Here is an 11,514-nt window from a genome sequence, read left to right as displayed (position 1 = left end):
GCCCTCACCAGTCTGTGGCTGGTGTGCCACTCTGGGGAGGTCATGGGGAGCAGAGGGACCAGGGCGGGGAAGGGTTCCACCATCTTCTTGGGCTGCTTGGTCCTCACCCAAGCCTGTGTGGCAGGGCTGCTGGGGGCTAGGGCCAGCTGAGGGTATTCGGGGTAGTCTCGGCGATGGGTATGTAGGACGGAGAGGGGCGGGGGTTCTGTGGGAATGACAGAAAGGCACACTGGATCTAAAGCCAGAGCTGCTCTCCAACGGGATAGGCAGCTTGTGGAGGGAGGGAGCCCATTGTCCTCAGAGGTGAGGAAGCAGAGGAGGAAGAGGGACTCTGCTGTGGTGGCTGGATGGATTGGAGATTTATGAAGCTCCTTTTAAGAAAAAGACAACTGGCAATTTCCCCTACTCAGCCGTCATGGCCCTTCCCCGGGGTTCTGCACAGAGGGTCTGCACAGGGCCCCTGAGCCAGAAGGGGTGGTGCAGGCTCGGGGTTGGGGTTTGGGGGTGAGAGTCCCCTCTGGGGGTTTCCTGGGAGGAGAACACCGGCAGACCTGACTAGTGTGCAGGGAGCTGCTTGCTGGGCTTCCCAGGGAAGGCGCCTCAGGCCAGAGGGACCCATGGGGCCCGAGCCCCCCATTTCCCAGGTCGCTGCTGGACCCTAGGAGGCACATTCCTGTCTCCCCAGTGGGGCTGAGGATTAGGGCGGGGAGCACCCCTTCACCTTGCCTTCCCACCTCCCTGGGAGGGGCTGGCTGCTCAAATGTCTGCCCCAAATCTCCTACTGCCCCTCCGGACCTGAGCCCTGCCTACCCCTACATACCTCTGCCCCAGGTATACACCTTCCCTGGTGGAGAGGGCGCCCCGGGAACTCTGCAGTTCAAATCACTCATGCACTCAGCACTTACTGAGCGCCTGCTATATGCCTGGCCCTGTGCTGGGTACATAGAAACGAGTAAGGAAAACATGGTCCCTTCTCTCAAGACAGTACAAAACAGGGTTATTTGAGGTTCAAAAAATAGAGAACCATGGGAGTTCAGAAGAGGGGTCCCTAGCTCAGCCCAGGGAGGTCAGAAAGGCCCCTTGGGAGGGGGACTTTTGAGCTGAGTCCCATAGGTCCAGTGTTCACTAGGAGGGCAAGAGAGAAGAGTATCCTGGGAGGCACAGCACACACAGGGCTGCAGGACCTACGGCTGGCGAGCCCCGAGCCCTGGGGGAGCCAGGGCCTGTCCAGGTGGGGCTTGAGAAAGGTGGGGGTAGTGTCAGGGGCTGACGAGGGAAAGGGAAGCTGGGAGCTTGGACTCAAGCCCAAGGGGCGTTGGGAGCTGTTCCCAGTGGGGGAGTGGGGTGATCAGATCTGCATCTTAGAAAATCCTGACCCCCCCCCCATACCTTTGCTGCCTGGTGGCTCGGGAGGAGGTAAGGAGACGGGAGAGGAGGCCACTGTCACGTCCTGGTGGGAGGAGGGTGGCATCAATGTGGACTAGGGGAGGAGGGGTGGGAGGAGGGGTCAGACTGATGAGAGATTTAGGAAGTAGAATTACTATGGTTACCGCAGGCTTGGGAGGGGTCAAGGGTGCTCCTGAGTCTCTGGCTTGGTGGATGGGGACCCTTGGGCTGGCGTGAGGGGAATGAGCCCGAGTTAGACTGGTCTTTGGGGCACCTTTAATTTATTCAAGGGAAGATGTTGGGATGTACTAGATCAGGGCGCAAAAGAGGGGTCTGTCTGCGCTGCTTAGACTTTATTTAATAAGTACTTACATAACACTTTCTCCGTGACTGGCACCTCACAGATATTGTCATTTAATACTCACATAACGCTATGTGGTATTATTATCCCCATTTAACAGATAAAGAAACTGAGGCACAGAGATGTTAAATAACTTGCCCGTGACCACACAGCTAAGTATTGGGCAAACCAAGGTATGAACCTGGCTAACCTCAGAATCCATGCACTTCACCTTGGTGGTTGTCAACAGAGACAGAGAATGAATCCATGTTACTAAGTAAGATCACACAGGGGACTCTGAGGATGGGACCTCAGCGAAACACTGACTACAAAGCAAAGAAGATTCTGCTATGGAGTTGGGACAAGCTGTTCCCGGCTTGCTGTTGACTTTGGGCAAATAACTGCCCCTTTCTAGTCCTCTGTTTCCTTTTCTGTTGACTGGGAATCATTAACTATGTCCAGCCTGCTTCCTGGGAGGCTTAGGTGAGACCAAGAGGAGAAGGGTCTGGAGGAGGCCGAGGGGCTAAGTGGCCTGTACCTGGCACGCAGTAGGTGCTCAGACAGCCCACGGTGGGTGAGACGAGAAAGGCATAGGGGCTCCCTGGAGCTTCTCCCTGAATCCTCGTTTCCTTAGACCTTGGCCCCTGTTTTCCTTCGGTCCAGGGTTCCTTGGGGGCCCTGTGGAAGGGGCACCATCTGAGAGGGTCCTGGGGGATTGACCCCTTTAGGGCGGGGTGGGGCGGGGTCCGCCCCTCCCCCATTTCCCACAGAGCTGCCGGGCCTGGGGCTCCCCCACCTCCACCCCGCCCCGTCTCTCATTCTCCGCTCCCTTCTGGGAAAGCCGATTAGGAGGCAGCCTCTTGCCCGCTCCCCTGACAAGTTTGTCTGAACTTCCAACAAAGGCCCTCAGAGGGCTACAGAGGGAGGGCCCGACACCAGGAACCTGACACCACTGGCCCAGGATCACCCGGGCAGCCTAGGAGGCAGCTGTGCAGCTCTGCTCACCCTATGCAGGCAGGAAGGTCTCCCAGAGGGGACCTGGCCCCTCCAAGGCCTGGGGGCTGGCAGGCTGGGAGACATCTCCCCCTGGGAGCCCCTCCTAACGGGGACAGGGCCAGCCCCAGGAGAACAGGTGGGGATCTGCATATATTCTCACCCACAGTCACACACACACACTCCCAACTCCCAGGGACACTTGTACCCTCCCCTGCTCACAACCACACACACACTCACACACGTATCCTCTCTGTGATACACACGGGACGTGCTGACTTCTGCATTGCACCACACAGTCTCAGGGTGTCTGTGTGTCTGTCTCTGCTACGCTTGCACACACCACCCATACAAGCCCTCAGCCTCGCCTGGAGGTTGCACACTTGCCCCACTCCCAGATGTGCACTCTTCCTGGCTTACACTCCGGACAGCATCCCCCCAATGCTGGGATAGTGGCTCCAACTCCCCCCTACACACAGGCCTCCAAGCCACACTGCCAGCTTGGTGCCTGGAGATACTCCACGATTGCTGCCCTGGGCCTGCTGAAGACACTGCCCAGATACCCGCACGAGAGTCAGACCCGGGCCCGAGCTGCCGTTTAACACCCTCGTTCCCTGACTCCATGCATCCATCCTCACACGCCATCTGCTCTCTTGAGGACACCTTGGGGACACATAGGCCCCTGGGCTCAAGCCCTGTATTGTTCTGATGTCTCCATTTCAAAATCCTTAACTTTTAAACAAAGGACCCTGCATTTTCATATTGCCCCGGACTCCACCAATTATGTAGCGGCTCTCACTCCCTCATCACAGTCTCCCTCAGTCTGACTCACTCGGCCCTTCTGAGGCTTTAGAAACTCAGAGTCTCCAGAAAGCTCTCAACTTCTCCCACCTGCCCGAATGCCTCCACTTCGTCTTACAGCTGAGCCTTCCCTGTCCACCCCCATCTCTCACCAGGCAGCTGAGTGTGATGGGTGGAGGGAACCACTAAGAATACACTACACTTCTGTATACCTCCTCCTAGTGCGATCTTGGGGCTCAGTGTCCTCATCTGTAAAACAGCCTAATGATAACACTGACTTCGGGGTTCTTTGTGAGGTTTAAATAACATCTGTAAAACACTTAGCACAAAGCCTGGCATTTAGTAAATACTCAATAAATATTTGTTTTTATTGCTATGATTACATTCTTACAAGTGCTGGCGAACAAAACTAGACTGGCCCTATGATTGTCTAGTGGGTAAAATAGAGATTACTCGAATAATCACACATACATAAATGTGAAGTAGCAGCAGTGAATGAGGAGCACAGGTCTCTAACCTCGTGAGGTTTACAGCTAACAGGAGAGGCAATCTGAGGCAAGGATCAGGGATTGGTCTGGAACAAGGCCAGGAATAAGTCTGAGGCTAGAATCAGGGATCAGCCCAGGGCATATCGCTTAGGGGACAGAGGTGGGGCTCAGAATGGGGCCAGGGTCAAAGCTTTGTGTGTGGCTGGGATCAGGGATCATTTGGGGCTGGGGGTAGGGCTCAGTCTAGGGCAGATCACAGCTCAATTAGAGGTCAGAGTTGGGGCTCAGAATGGGGCCAGGGCAGAGCTCAATTTGGGGCAGGGCTGAGCTAAGTCTGTCACTGGAACCAAGTCAATTTCATTTCTAGCAGTGACTCACTGTGGGGCTGTTTTAATAAGCTGCTAGGCTTCTGTGAACCTCTGTTTTATCATCCGTAAAATGGGGAGATCTCTGTCTACCCCCCAGCCTGTGGGAATCCAGTGAGCTAATAATGGAAGCAGAGGATTAAACCACTGCCACAGCTGCTAATGATTCTAAGCCTGGCCCCCTGGGATGCTCCTCCCCCTGCCAGGCTGGGGAGGCTGTGCCATCCTCACCTAAGTCCCCAGCTGTGGGGAAATCGCCTGGGATCCGTTCCAAGAGGAGTCTGGAGATTTCACAAAGCCCTTTGAACAACAAAGGCCACAGGAGCGATATTTCCTCCTGGGGGCTGACTGCCCAGTGGTTCCTTTATCTTGGCAACCAGGGTTGAAGAGCCATTCTTGGAAAGAGCTCGTGTGGGGCGTGTGCGGGTGCGTGTGAGTGTGAGCATGTGCTTACAAAGCTGCTCTTTGTTGCCGTCCCCACCTGAGCGGCTGCAGACCTGGAAGCCTGGGTCCTTCAGAGTTCAGCCCATCCATCCCTCGCCTCCACACAGATGTGCTGGGCAGCCAGGAGGGCGGGAACACTTTCTTTTTTACCTTAAGATTTTCCCGGAGGAGAGAACGCCAAGAAACAGGAGCCCTAGTGACTCAGGAACAATGCAGGCTAGGCTGAGGTGGATGCTTGACGACATGGGACAGATGAAAGGGAGTTTTGGTTCTTTTAGCAGGTGCAGGGCATCCTCGGCCCTGGGGTCCCTCCCCAGCATACACGGCCCCTCTGGAGGCAGGGCCGACAAGATGCCCGAGAGGTTTGCCTCATTCAGACTTACCTTCAGTCTGCTCTTGGTAAGCCACCTAGAGAGAGACCGTGCAGCCAGCAAGCCCCGACCTGCCTCTCGGACTGTGGGACATGGGAGAAGTCCCTCTCTGGGCCTCAGTCCCTGTGTTTAAGTTGGGCTTGGACTGAAGCCCCTGACTGCGCTGGGTGGAAGCTCCAGGTATACAGGCAGGACCTGGAGTGGCTGGACCTGCAAAAGGAGTCTTTCTGCCTGTCTTTTCCTCTCCCTTTCTCCTGTTCTAGCTGCCAGGATCCCACTAAGCCCAAGCGAATGGACAAGGGTGGGGTGGCGGTTGCCTCCTGGAGGGCCTGGTGTGTGGATGGTCTGGGGATTCCTGCTACAGGTTCTCAGGACAGACATCCTCCAGTTCAGTCCCCATTTGGGCAGGAGTCACTAACACCCAGACCCTGCCCACGAACCCGTAGGGACGGGAAGCTCATTACCTTGCAGGGCAGCCTGCTCCAGGTCTGACTGGGAAGTTCTTCCTCATTTAAGCTGAAACCTGCCTCCTCCTCATCAGGCCTGGCCTGGGGGGTAGGGGTGGTGTGCACACAGAAGACATCTATTCACACTGTTCTGGGACGTCCAACCAAACTGGACCACGTGGCACCTCCCACACTCACTGTACCCCTTCCCACCTGTCTGCTCTTGCTGATCAGGCCTTCTGGGGAAAGCCTGTTCACTCTTCAGAACCCATCCATATGCACCCTCGCCAGGAAGCCTCACCTGATCACTCCTTAGCCCCTCCCTCTCTTGACCCCTTTTGGCCACCCAGGGACACCCAGATGGAGCTTCCTGAGCAGGACTTGGCACGGGCAGAGCCAGGCTCAGAGTTGTTGTGGAACCAATACTGCACCTGTCTAACTGAACTGGAGGTGCAGTGTGAGGGGTGGGCTCTGCCTGGGACCCTGGGAGCCCGGTTCCTGTCTGGCCTTGCTTTGCGGCCCTGGGCAAGCCCTGGCCTTTTCTGGGCCTCTATTTCCTGTGTAGAGGTTGGAGGGTAGTCTATTCAGGCCACCTGCCTGCCTTGGATGGCCTTGCTTTCTGAATGTCCTGCTGAGTTTTCTCTTCTGTGTGATATTCACCCCCTAGTTTCCTCAGTTGTTCCATCCAGGCCCTCTCCCCATGCTGGACCACATGACCCCCTGTGGGAGCAGATGGGGCTTGGAGGCACTCGTGGCAAAGGCCCAGCAGCTGCCCAAGGAAGTGGGATGAAGGGGTGTCCAGGGATGGTGCCCAAGGACCAGTGAGCACCCTTTGGCCATGCAGGGCCTCGCCCTTCTCCTTTAGAGATGAGGCTGGGCCTGAGGCTGAGGCTGTAGTCCAGTCCCTGTCTCTTCCTGTCTCTTCTCTTCCTGAGGATGTGGCCCTGTCTTGGCACAGGCTTTAGCTCCCTCCTCTCCGTCTTGAGCCCCAGTGCCCACACTTTAGGGACCACCCGCCACCAGTCTTTGTGAGGTGGATAGGAGGGGCCTCAGTCAACTAATGTTTACTGAGCACCATCTATGTGCCAGACACAGCCTGGGAACTGGGGATGCAGTGCTGAACGAGACTGTCCCTGCTCCCAAGGCACTCATTGCTGGTGGGGAGACAGACAACAGGTAGATAGGTGCTGAAACAAATATGTTTGGGGTGTTGATTAAAGGTTATGAAGAAACTCAAATACAGAGTGGGGTCAGGGTGCAGCTGAGGAGACGGATGGAAGGAGCAGACCAAGAATGAGGCCAGAGAGGACCAGACAGATCAGATGGACAGCCAGGTGGACAGCTGGTGAGGAAAGAGGCTGGCGCAGGCCTGGAGGCTCCACTGAAGGCTCCACTGAAGGCTCTGGGGGAGAAGGGGTTGGGGTGGTGGTGGGATCTATTAAGCTGATGACTCCAGGCCCTAATCCTGTGCCAGGCCTAGGCGGGTAGTGCGTGTGTGGGGGAGGGGAGCACCCCCGCTGGGGTGTAATTTCACGCTGAAGGGCCTGATGGGGCGTCCCAGGGACTGATCCTTTCTGGATCAGAAAACTCACTTCCCTTTGTCGCATGCAGGGCGATTAATGCCTTAACCCTTTGTGGGCTGGCCTAGGGCCAGCCCCGCCCCCCCCCCCCCCCCCAGCCCCTTGGGACCTAGCCCAAAGCCCTTCGCCTCCAGCCCCGTCAGCTCCTGGACCTGGTCCTGTCTGCAGAGAGGGAGAAGCTGTGACTGAAGACACCAGGAGACAGCTTTCCAAGCAGCTTTTCCATGTCCCTGTTCCCTGGAATGCAGCTGCCCAGGCCCTGTGCCCCCAGAGACGTGAACTCCCCACCCCTATCTGCAGGTTCTTTTGTAGCTCAGTTCAAGTCCAGTCTCCTTCAGGAAGCCTAGGGTCTAGTCCACAGGCCACCACAGCCTTCCCACATGTCCTGCGAAGGGGCGCCCACTCTCTCCCGGGGGTGCCCCTCCCAGCGGCCATAAGCAATACAGCCATAACCGCCTAGTCCCGCTGACCTCGCAGCGAGGAATGAACACTGCTCCGCCCCACACCCCCAGAAGGCCAGGTCCCCTGACCCTTAGAGTCCACGCCTCCAGTAGCACCCCAGGAATAGCCCTGGCCATTCTGTCCAATGGTGGCATTGCAGGCCTGGGCAGCTCACCACCGGCAGCCCCTGCCTCTCCGCCCACTCGAGATCGCGGGCCCCTCTCTCCCAGTCTCTGTTCAAAGCCCCACCAGGAAGTTGTCGCACCTTCTTTGGCCCCTCCCCTCGCTCCTTACAGCGTAACTTCGCCGCATCCCGGGGCAGCCCCGGCGGGTCGCCCCTCCCAAGCTCCCCTGGGGTGGGGGCAGAGGGGCAGGGACCCGGGCTGGGCCTCCCCTAAGCTCCCCGGGTCTCTGAAACCCCAGCCCCGTTAAAAGAAAGCCCCTAAATGTTATTTACACTTCGGAGTCTTAAAAACCATTAACAAAAGCCACTTAATTCAATTATCTTCCCGGCTGGCTCGGTTCTCAGAGCTGAGCGCGGGCCTCCCCTTGCCGCCCCCCCTCGCCATACCCCCCCCACTGTCATTGTGTCGGGCTAATGAGGTAAACTGAAGCGAGCCCTGTCCCCCCTGACAGGTTTATGAGAATTTAATAAAGCGTGGCCGGGACCAAATGAGTTGCCTCAGCCTGGGAGAGCTCATTGTCTTCGGCGTCAGCGTTTTTGACTCGAGCCGCCCCTCCCCCGCCCCGGCTCCCGCCTGGCTCGGCCCCCACCCCCGCGCCAGTGCCGCCCAAGGTGAGCCTGGGGAGGGCCTGGCAGAGGCCCGTTCGGGCCCGCAGGGCCGAGGCTCCCCGGGCCGGCCCTGACCTGGGCAGTGTGCGCTGCGGAGGGGCTGCGTGGTGCCTCGCGGACCCGCCTGTCCTCACACACACACACCAGACCCCGGGAGGGTACGGGGACCTCCGGGACTCCTCCTTCCCGCCTTCCTGCTCCTGTCTCACCCGCCACTGCCAACCTGAGGCTGAGGCCTGGCTGGAGCCGCCTTGAGCGTGATTCACTTTCTCTTGCTTGTCTGCAGTGACTGGCCAGAGTGAGGGGGCTTCTCTTCCCGCCACGGTACACGGTGGGGACACGGGGCCCTCAGTCATGACCTGGTCACCTTCTCCCTTTTGCCCTGAAAGGTAACGGAGGGGTGGAGCACAGCCCAATGAGTGGAAGGGACTTGCCCAGGTTTCAGCGGGAGTCAGAAGTGCAGATGAAAGAGGCGCCCAGGCTGGGGGCCCCCAGATGCACAGGCAGGCGGGCAGGCCTCACCGGAGCTCCAGAGGTATCTGGAGAAGGCCCAGCTGTCCTTCGTCCCTCATGTCCCGGACAGCCTAGAACCGGCCTTTCTCTGTCTGGCCTCTCAGGGATGCAATGTCTAGGAGTTTCCGGACCATTCAGAGACCCAGAATTCCTTCTTTCCCCTTCCAAAGTGTTTCCAGAAGTTACTTCCTTCTGGGGCTGAAGCCTGGCTGAGAACCTCATCTGGAAGGTCCTGAAGTCAATGGGGTGTGTGGGAGCCAGTCTTAGGGATCAAGGCTCAGTCTGTGACCATGAGGAAAGCTCAGTCTTAGTTCAGGGTCAGCATTCAGTGTATTGATTAGGGTCAGAGTTCAGGTTGGGACCAGATTCAGGGCTCTGTGACCAGCGTCAGGCTCAACCTGTTACTAGAATCAGGCCTTAGTGCATGCATCAGGGTCAGGGCTCAGTCTGTGACCAGAATAAGGGCTTAATGTTTGTCCATGACCAAGACTCAGTCTGTGCACAGATCAGGGTTCAATTTTTGATAAAGGTCAGGGTTCAAGTCAGAGCTCAGTCTAAGATCAGGATCAGTGTTCACTGTATGGCCCAGGCAGGGTCAAGGCTCAGAATGTGATCAGGCTCAAGCTCAGGTCAGGACTTAGTCTAAAATCAGAGTGGGGGCTCAGTCTAGGACCAGACCCAGGACTTACCTGTGTCCTTGATAAAGGATGTCTGTGTCCAGCATCAGGCCTCCCTCTGTGGTAAGGTCAGGTTCCAGGGACGGAGGTGTCACTTAGTGAATCTGGGTGACTTTAACACCCACCCCCTTCGTGCACACCCAGCTCCCTACTCCCCACCTCCTCAGAAGAGGAAAAGGCAAAGTTGTGCAGTCTGGCTGGGCTGTCACCTCTATCCCCTGTCATGTGCCCAGGGTGCCCTCTGGTGGTACTCCCTAGCAGTGCCGGTTTCCTCAGTCTTAGCCCATCCATCTGGCCATCTCCTACGTAGGGGAGCCTGGCCCTCAGGTGCATCCATTAATGCCCATCTAGCCAGCTCTATATTCCTGCATCACCCCACCTCCCCACAAAGCAGAAAACAAGAACTGACCAGGAGAACTCCCACACGCATAAGGAGCTTTTCTCCCTTCCTGTCCAGAATCAGGCATCTTGATAAATCCCTATTTCCGGCGGCCCAGAACCTTAGCTGTGTGATAACATTCACACCCTTTACTCATTCAGTCATTTGACAAATATTTATGGGGCACCTACCTTGTGCCAGGTAGGCACTGAGTGCACAGCTGTGAATAAGCCAGAAGTCCCAACCTCTTCGAGCTCACATTCTACTCACTTCTCCCTGATCCCCAACTCCTTGTGCACAGACCTCACCAGAAAGGCACTGGCATCAGCAGAAGGTTGGGCGAGATTCAGAACTGGGCAACTTCAAGTGCCTTCTCTCCCCTAGAGTCAGAGGCTGCACTACTCTAGGTTCTGGTTCCTGGTCTTCATCTCTCCTCATACGCCTCATCTGGACTCATGGCTTCACCACCACCCACAGGTCAATGGCTTCTGCATCTGCCTCCCCAGGGCTCTCCATCTGGAACTCAGGCCTGCGGCTCCAGCTCCTACAGGACAGCTCCACTGGGTTTACAGACCTTTCATCTGACCACAGCCCTTGCTTTTCCTCCACCATATGCCCAGCTGCTCAAACCAAAATTCCAGAACTTCCTTCCAGATTCCTCTCTTTCACTCCCTTAAACTCCCCTGACAGGGAGATCTCAAAAATGGGTGTCGAATTGGCCCAGCTCACTGCCACCACCCTGGTCCTGACTCCCAGCATTTCCGACTGCAATGACCTCCTAACCTGGCCCCTCTTTTCCCTCGTGTCCCTCAACATCTATTTTCCACATAGCAGACAGAGTGAGCTGTGCAATCATAAATCAGATCATGTCACTTCCCTGCTTAAAACCTGCCAGTGGCTCCCATCTCACGGAGAATAAAATCCCAGCTCCTCACCCTGCTTACTAAGCTTTACAGGAGCTGAGCACTACGCCCGCTCCCACCTTCTCCAACTTCATCTCCCACCTTTGTCTCTACAGCCCTTCTTTCTTGGTCTGACCCATGGAAGCCAAGTTCATTCTCACCTTAGGGTTGCACTGGCCATTTTCCTGAGCTTGAAATGTTCTTGCTCTAGACCCATGTGTGGCTAACTCTTGTCAGAGCTCAGCTTAACTGTCCCCTCTCAGAGAAGACCTCTCCAGCCATCGAAGTCCCTCTGTCACACCTTCCTATTGTGATTTTCTGCACAGCACTATCAACTAGCTAGTATTTTTTGTCTTGTTTACTTATTTAATTCTTTAATTCTCCCCCAAGCAGAACGTAAGCTCCTCCAGAGCTTGTTCACCAAGCTATGGGTTCATAGTAGGGCTCAGGGTTTATTTGTTGAATTAATTAGTAAAAAATGGTCCTAAGTGGCCACCCTCGTTTCTTCTAGTGGGAAGAGACGGAGAGGATCCGAGTTCCCGGCCCTTACTGGGCTCCCTTGTCTTGGCCCTCTGGGAGGTGGCCTCACTGTGCC

The sequence above is a fragment of the Balaenoptera physalus genome (genome assembly GCF_965194825.1).
Source record: "Balaenoptera physalus genome assembly, chromosome: 1".
NCBI classification, from domain to species: Eukaryota; Metazoa; Chordata; class Mammalia; order Artiodactyla; family Balaenopteridae; genus Balaenoptera; species Balaenoptera physalus.
Note: the sequence above shows the minus strand (reverse complement) of the source record.